Source organism: Cyprinus carpio, chromosome A18 (assembly GCF_018340385.1).
Source record: "Cyprinus carpio isolate SPL01 chromosome A18, ASM1834038v1, whole genome shotgun sequence".
NCBI classification, from domain to species: Eukaryota; Metazoa; Chordata; class Actinopteri; order Cypriniformes; family Cyprinidae; genus Cyprinus; species Cyprinus carpio.
This window is the reverse complement of record NC_056589.1, coordinates 232,693-242,183: the sequence shown is the minus strand read 5'-3', so window position 1 is coordinate 242,183 and position 9,491 is coordinate 232,693.

The following is a 9,491-nucleotide window of genomic DNA, read 5'->3' as shown; positions in this document are numbered from 1 at the left end:
TTGACAAGGAGTGTTTTCCACCTTTGCATGAAGTTGATGGAAAAAGCAGGAGTGTGTAAAGAAATAGAAGCATCCCAATGATTGAGCTCTCCACAGTGAATACCAAATGCAAATGATCTGATACAGCATTTGTACTCTTCTAGACACAACTGACATGGTTGAATGATTGAGAACATAGCCAATGATCTCACAGGACAGTTAACAAACCAGGTCAAGCAGTCCTGTAATAAAATTAGGGTAATTTGATTAGTTTTTCTTTTCACACTGTTAGTAGGTAGGTAGGTATTTATGTATCTATTTATTTATTTGTTCATTTCATTCATTCATTCATTCATTCATTCAACTTGTCAAATCCTAGGATCCATCCTAAAAAATTATTTTTTTTTATTTTTTTTTTATATTTTATTTTTCCTGGCATAAAACAAGATTCCTAAAAATAAGAATTTCCTTAGGTGACATGACAGCCTTAACCTTCAGACTGTAACAAATTATCAAAAACAGGAACAGCCTTGAAAACACAAAATCACTATATCGTCAAAAGCTTGTGTGTAGTGTGTGTTAGACAAGAGTTATATTTTGTGCTTTTGAAATAATCATTGTTAATAAATCAAGAATAAATAATACATTAGTGTATATTAATGGACCATATATCAGAAAAGGTGGAACGTTTTGTTTTATTTAGTGAACAGTAATAATATATTATTGCAATACTGTGGTCTTTGAAACAATTCTAGGTCCCTAGTTTTTGTGACTGTGCCACCTTGCCAATTCTACTCCATTAGAGGAGACTTGATTCAAACCTTACAAAAACAGGTGCTAAAACTAGATCCATAGAAATTATATCTTTCCACCCTTATCTTTTAATATAAGAGCTGGCATGGCCATTTAAAACTTGAATGTGCAAGGCTTCCACTGTCATTTGCTACCAGTTATTTTAGTTGTGCAAAAAACAGTTCATTATGCTTGTTATTTATTATTGTAATCATAAACAATATTTTGTAGTGCAAATTGGTTTTGCCTTTAACTACACCTTGCAGTGGTGGAAATAATGAATTGCAACTACTCATTGGTAACACTTTAGTTTAGGGACCAATTTTCACTGTTAACTAGTTGCTTATTAGCATCCATATTACTAGCATATTGGTTGTTTATTAGTACTTATAAAGCACATATTATTAACTAGTTTATTCTACACCCCTTAATCCTGATACCTAATACCTAAAGTTACCAACTACCTTACTAGATATTAATAAGTGGTAATTAGAAGCTTATGATTCAGTGTCTACTAGGGATGATCATATTAACCATTTAATAACCGACTTGACTGATTAATACTATCAGTTTTAATATTTCAAGTAAGTTTGCTGCATTGTGAAAGAAAGTATACATATTTTACCCACAAAAAAAAATAAATAATAAAAAAATCAACCCAGAGCATCAGTTTAAAAATAGCCCGATTCCGTGGAAAAAAAAAAATTATGGACTTTGCAACCCTGCATCCAACACGCACTTGACTGATCACGGGTCGAGAGTATCATGACTGACAGACCATGCTGGAGTATTTGAAAAATCGAAAACTTGAGAGGTGCTGAATACTTCGACAAAATCGAAGGGGAAAAGTGAACAGCGAGCGTGCATTCAAAAGCGAATTTGAATTTATTTTATTGTCTGATGGAAAAGAAAAAAGACTCTGCATTGAAGGATTCAGTGTGTTTTTGTTTTGTCTTAAAGGTGTCATATGATGTTGCTAAAAAGAACATTATTTTGTGTATTTAGTGTAATGAAATGTGTTTTATGTTGGTTTAAGGTTCAAAAAAGACATTATTTTCCACATACTGTACATTATTGTTTCTCCTCTATGCCCTGTCTTTCTGAAACGCATAATTTTTTACAAAACTCATCGGTCTGAAAAGCGAGGTGTGCTCTGATTGGCCAGCTATCGAGTGCGTTGTGATTGGCCAAATGCCTCAAGCATGTAACAGAAATGTTACGCCCCTTGCCATACTGTGATGTGTGTCCCCCGGTCAGAACACCGGCGCCACAAGACAAAAAAACAATAAAAAACCATTACAAACGAGCCATTTTTGAATCCAGTGGGGACATAATTATGGATTATAATGACTAATACTGTGTTTTTACGCGTTGCATTGCATGGTGCCGCATAAGCATAAAACCATTTCTGCATTTGTGATCAGAGAAACGACAATCAACAAGTACCCTTAGCGGTTCTCAATTGCAGTCCTCGTGCCCCCCAGCTCTGCTTATTTTGCATGTCTCTCTTTGTTAACACACTTGTAGCGTATCAGACTCGAACAGACAAATTAAAGATTCGATCGGGAGCATGGTTGAAACATGAGGAGCCGAATTCCACAGAAAGGCAACAGGATGTTGTAAATCAACTCCTAGCACCACAGTCTGAAGCAAGATAACCAACGAACTCTTTCAGAGAACAGCCTTCAACATTAAACACCATTAGAACAATTATTAACAGTTTCAATTCAGAGAAGAGATTGTCAAATTTGGGGCAAGTAATCCAGATTGATGGTCAAAGAGATGCACAGCCTGACCATCACATGTAAACCCATGATGGTAATCATGATCACATGGATTGACTTCCCCCATCTACAAGAGAAGAACCAGACTGAAATTCCTTTAAGGGGACCTTTTTCACCTCTGGTCTCCACAGAACGTCTTTATGTCAGAGAATGGCACAAAAACTGTCTTTTACAGATGTAGATGCACCAAAATGAACTAAAAAAAGACTTATACAGGAATAGCAGTCCATTGCTTAACTCCATATCAAAATATGAAACCCACACATTTGACTATCATGTTTCTATTTACTTATTGTGTATATCTTTTTAATAACTATTGAATAGCTTAAGTATTCATATTCATGTTTAGTATGTGTGTGTTCGAATCTTCTTGCTTGAAACGTTTCTGACCATCAGTTATTTGTCAAATTTATCATATTCTTATCATAGGAATCATGTCCAAAATTATACCCTCCAAGAGCGGGAAAATTCGGACCACGTGATTGATAAGATAATGATTTATGAATGGGTAGGACAAACATCGCAATACCCCGAGCAAAGACAATATCTAATTGGTCAAGACAACATTTGAGGTGTGGCCAAAGGGCCAGTTTAAATACTCAGGACACCATCAAATTTGGCTTTTTAGCTTTGGCTTTTCAGCTGCTGCTTTTAGTCATCACTTTTAGCGTTCTTTGAGCACCGTTCCAGGGTGCTTTGGCCTGCGCGCCTGCTGCTACTTCGCCACGATGAGAAGAAACACAACCTGATATGGCAACACCACCACAATCGCTGGCCGTTTCAGGGATCAGCCGTGAAACAGTGATTCTGTTCAAATTCCCTTTAAAATCTTAAATGATTCCCTTTGAGCTAAATTGACCTGTTTCCATTACACACTTAATTCAGATAATCAGTTCGTTAGAAGTGCTGTGTTCCCATTGACATGGTGTCTACACAGTGTTCATTGCTCCCTACTCCTGAGCAGGGGAATCTGTTGGAGTTTACCTAACTTCGGTACATTCATTCATGGATTAGTGCTTTGCACTTCAGTGCACTTTGAATGGAACATATATGTTCATGTCGAAGTGGAATCATGGCGGAATATCCTGTGATGTCCACTTCGCAGGGCACTTACGTTCGAATAGAACAAACGTCTGAAGCCTTAAGAGAAACATACAAAATGTGCAGACCAGGGGGCATGAGGACTGGAATTAAGCACCGCTGCTCTGCACTGCTCAAAACTTGCGTTTGAATCATCAGTGGCAAATCCTTTACATATGTAAACATACTTACAGACTGTGAGTCAGAACAGCCGGCATTGTAGTCTCCTCTCCCAGGATCAGGAAACAGTCCTCCATAAAATGTGCTGCACACATCTGAATATTTGGTTTAAACTGTTCTGGAACAGTGTTACAATACAACTTAACCACTGATTTCTAGTTGTGTCCTCTTTTGGAAGGCCAACCAAAGTATTTTCACTTTCACAACAAAACACAGTGTCTCCACGACATGGCGCTGGTGGCAACAGCGAGAATCAAAGGTTGTGCCTTCTTTCTTTGCATGAACATTTGGGTGGCATTATGCAAATCTTCCCACATCGTGATGTAGACGTTGGGGCATGTTAAAACTAAGTATTTTAGGAGGGCGTGGACGAGACTTAACCTTTATAAAGAATATCTCTTTGGGTTTGAGACTTTAGTCTTTGCAAACTTTACAGATCTTCTTCATGCACCAAGAGCTTGTAACACTCCAAAGAGAAAGTAAAAACTTGAAATTGCATCATATGAACCATTTAATGTTAATTATTTAATTGAATACTATTTAGTGTAGGCATATTTATTCGATTCTTTTTATGTTATTTTATTCAGTTTTTTCTCTGTTCTCAGAAGCACTCCAGGTGTGTGATAATTTGACAATGTGTGAATCCAGGTTCTGTTGTTGCTCTATATGCTGCTGTTTGCACGTTAAAATATATCCGTGAAAAAATAAAAAAAAATATAAATATAAATAATTTTTTTGGTTGTTAGAAGATAATCATTTGTTTTTTTTTTTTTTCCTAATTTATTATTCTAACCTTATCAGTTAATGTTATTGGATAAAAGTAATGATTGTCGGTCAGGAAAATTAACGGAAATGAGCATCCCTAGTGTCTGCACTGTTTATAATTCATGAACATGCAGACCTCAGCACTAAACAATGCCAGTGTTCTAACTTAAACACCTCTGATTGGCCATTGCGGTTTAAGAAATCAACAGATTTGTCTATGATTGGCTACAACGTTCAGCACTGCAAAAAAAACACATTGTAAAATAGAAACCTCTGATGCTCTCCAAATCTCCTGACATTTTATCCTACCCATCAGATTTTCCTACCAGGGTATACTGCACATGTGCATATTGCATCCTTTTTCTCATGCTGAACAACAATATTTAATGTATCTGCATTATTGTAAGGGGTAGGTTTAGGGTTGTGGTAGGTGTAGACTTTAATAAAAACATATTCTAATAGGTAGGAAAAATTATTTATTGTTGGTTTTCCTGTAGCTGTATCCCTTCTAGCTACAACCGCGAATATAACCACATAATTACTGTATTTGCATTACTGTAAGGATAGGTTTAGGGTTGGTGGTAGGTGTAGACGTTAATAAATCATAACTTTACAGTAACATTTTTCATTTGTCGAATTGTACTACCCATTGTTTTAATGGGAGGTTGCAAAAATATGACAGGGTAGGACAAATTGACAGAACACCGTACATCACTGACAAGTTATGCAATATCGTGTTCATAATCACAGATGAGTTGCATTCTATTATGAACACGATATTTCCTAGCTTGTCAGTGTAAGTGATTTTATAAATGCCATTAATGTTTTTGTTAATACAAGCGTATATAGCACTAGTCAACTAAATGAAATATAACATGGCAAAGATGAATGCACTTTTGGAAGTAGTAAGGGAAATGTTATTTTGGAATCTGTGGTTTAATGTGTTGTTGTTCTTGTATGTTCATGATAAAATTTCATTTTATTGTTGTAGGCCTAATTAATTTATAGCATTAACAAGATGACCCGTTGAATTCATTTTGGGAGCAATGACAGATTGAATGTATTTTAATCCATTGCCTGTATATAAGATATTAGTACTGACCAAGTTCAGAGCCTGTCATCTGTGGATCAGCTTACTATGTTGCGTGTTTTCAACAGTTTCAATATGAAAAATTGATTAAAAGAAAAAAATAAATTAAACACATGTAATGGATATATTGCATTTTGGGGGGGGGGGGGGGGGGGGGGGGGGATAATTTTTTTTTTTTTTTTTTTTTTTTTTAAGGGGTACAATTTTATAATAAAATTTTGAAAATCATTTTTTTTTTTTTGATGCTATGTGAAAGTTTTTGAAACAGAAAATTGTGGTTTTCATCTTGCCACTTTCTTGGTAAAGAAAAACAAATTTTTACTAAAATGAATCAAAATGGATTTATTGCGTTTTGGAACCAAACTCTTCATTTATTGAGCAGGGTTAAAACATGACTTATGTGACAATGTCACATAGTCTCCCCTCTTGAGGATCTCTTTGGATGATGAACTGTGCTAATGTTGATTGTGAGGTGTTTTCCTGCTGGGAGGGGAGAATATTTTTTTAAACGTTACACATACCAGTCCCTCCAGGATTTTGCAATTCTGCAATCGCTGTATTTATAGCAAAATCAAGCAAACTCTGCAATTTTCGCAATTGACGCAGATTTTACGCAAAATTAAGGGCTCAAACGCATCCTGTGACGTCATCGCAATGTTGCATTCAGTCAAAGAAAGGTTCCAAAAAATTGATAATAAACATCTTTGCGTTCTCTTCATGACCGATTTACAAGAGTTACATTGGACAAACAAACTGAAAGCAGAACGAATCCGCACTACTCCTTTGGGCTGCGCAGCACAGACCGTTTATCTGCTTGGGCCGGAGCCGTGGGCTGATCTCAATTATGCAACGTGAAGAAAGCAGTCGAATTCACCGCAGAATCAATAACATCTCTGTGAAATCTTGTGAGAAGCATTCAAATTCGAGGCAGAATTCTGCTAAAGCTACAGATATCAGAACAAACGCCAATGATGTGGAAACCAGAGAAAAAAAACATTGTTCAATAAACACAAATTACCACCATTCACCATGGATTTAACATAGTAAAACTACATGAACAACTGTGGCAGAAATGGTCTAATGTTTTTGAGTGAATTTAAATGCTTCACACAAACGTTTTCCCAGCACTTCAAAGCTTTAAGTATTACCGAATTGAAAGTTATTTTTGTAATGTGACGCTATTTGTTCATCCTTGTATAGGTTTGCCCCCAAAACTAAAAGTTTCATTATGTAGGGAAAGCAAACCACTTATTTAAAAAAAATATATATATTAAATTACCACTAGGCTGCAGAGATGTACAGTAGGTGGCCATCCAAAAACGGTGGTTCTACGCCGCCGTGGCATCTGCAAAGTGCATTTGCAGCTTTTTGACCACTGAGTGGAGCTTTAATCACAAATTTTCAAACAAGCGCATCAAAGCACATTTTCGCAAATAGACGTCAGCTTTTCGGACTCACCGAGGTGCTTATATTTGACTGCCCAGTCGCAGTCGGGAAAATGAAAGAAAACCCACTGTAGGATAGTTAAAATATTTAATATTCACAGACGAAAGTTAGTAGTCCCTTATGAAGAATATGCTTCGTTTCTATCGAACGACGACATTCAAGCCTGATGAGCTGTCAAGGCCTATGAGCCCGATGCTTATAGTTTTCTCTACATTTCCATCTATCCACCACACCATCTACCAGATGTGACACATTATAAATAGTGCCTGCAAAAGTATTATTTATATAAGATGATTGTTGTGTTATATTATTTAAAAGAAATTGTGGGTTTACTTTGCATCAGAGCGTTTAAAGTGGTAGCCTATTGCTAGATACAGGTTTGCGTGTTTATAAATCTATTTTTCTTTATTTTAGTAAAACGTGAGGGGGGACTGTATATATTTTCGCTATCCCATTATTTAGACCTAATTTAAAACAAGAACGGATACAATTAAAATGAAATCTGCACAATTTAGCTAAATCCTTGAAACTCTAAAGAACTGGAGACTGATTAATAAAGCGTCCTTCTCACGTATAAAACTCAAGGTTCTACCAGTCATTATAATCAACAAAAATGGCACACTATGCTAATAAAAAAGAGCTTTTATTGACTGACAACCTTCAATGATTTTAAATTGAGTGTCCGTTTACTTGCTTTCATATAACTTTAAGTAAAAAAATAAATAAATGAATAAATACAATTGCGAGAATTTAAATGCAGGTTTGTATAAATACTTCCGTAAAATCTCAGAGTGCAAGACTTTAGCTCGGTCTGCGCATGAGTCTGAGTGGCACGTGCAGCATTTATTCTTATTTGTCTACATATTTATATCTTCATTACAAATCTTTGTTTGGTTTTATTTTTGGATAATTGCATGTAAAAAAATATAATAATTACGTTGTAATGCTAAATAAAAAAATGTGAATTATTATTCATATTCAAGGTTTGTGCGAAAATTATTACATGCGCATGCTTGACAGGAGGCGCTTGCTCGATCACTGTGAATTTTCTCCTGATAAGGAATTAACTTAAAATTGTGGTGTCTCACAACATGATAGAAATCTATCTACAGAAAGCTTGAGAAATGTCTATTTTTAAAACGAATCAATTCAGAACGACAAGCATTATGTAATATGTGAAGGTCTTCATTTCTTCTTAATGTCGTGGCCATGTGGACAGAGTCAGTCGCACTGTGAAGTTTCATCGTTGCAGCCAACAAGGAAAACATTGTTTATTAATAAATAATTAAAATGTCTCCTTTTTCACAATTATTAGGCTACTTCTGCCTGTGCTTTGTGTGCAAACTTAATGCATGTGCTGAGCCCAGATATATTTAAGGCTCATTGTGGATTATAGATGTAAATTTAATATAAACCTGCGATTAGTTGAATTAATGCAACGGAATAATGAAACATGAACGACTAGTAACTAGGGCTTTTTTTTTAGGTCCATAGGCCTATCGCCCAGCCCTAATGCAACAGTTTGCATCTTTTTTTTTTTTTGAGTTAAGGCAACTTCCTCTGAAATTAAGTTGTAATAACTAATAAACTATATTGCGCCTTTACAGTAGTCAACATTTGAAGTGGATTCCAAAACCTTCTTCAAAGTTGTCCTAATAAACCTGTTGTGCAAGTTTTGTGCAAGTCCCATAAGGACAGGGAACTACACAACTGCGACCAAAGTGGTCGCAATATGCGAACCTCGTTTTTGAAATGCCATTGCGACCCAATTTTTTATTGGGCCACAAATGTATCACTGATTATTTTTGTAACTACCTTATGGTTTTAGGCAATATGCTATGATTTACTATGAGCATTTATTAAAACAGAAATGTGTATTTTAAGAATACGTTTTGTAATGTGCTCTGAGCATTCAACACATCAAGGTGGCTTCTGCCCCCCCCCCCCCCCCCCCCCCCCCCCACACAACCCCCCCCCCCTCTCCCGGAATGGTGTAGGCGAGGCGAAGCCTAACGTGATTTAAAAAAAAAAAAACTCTCGTTTAAGAACACTGTGCGCAGCAGTCGCATATATATCTCAAACATAGCCTACAATCTGCATGTGTTGAAATGAAGCGGACATTGACTCCTAGTTTAAGGAAGAAGAAGTTCAAGTGTAACAGAACCATCACTGATGTCGATTCGACCATGTCAAACGGAGGTCTTTGAATGAGAATGATGAAGCACACGCGGGCAAAAAAACGATACGGACAGTAATGAATTTGGAATTTCGACACCATGGGCTCGAAGAATACCAGTGGTTAAGGTACCAAGACGGAGCAATGGCACTGTGTTGCACTGTAAATTCTGGTGGGCCTTCAATTGCAGGACTGTCCA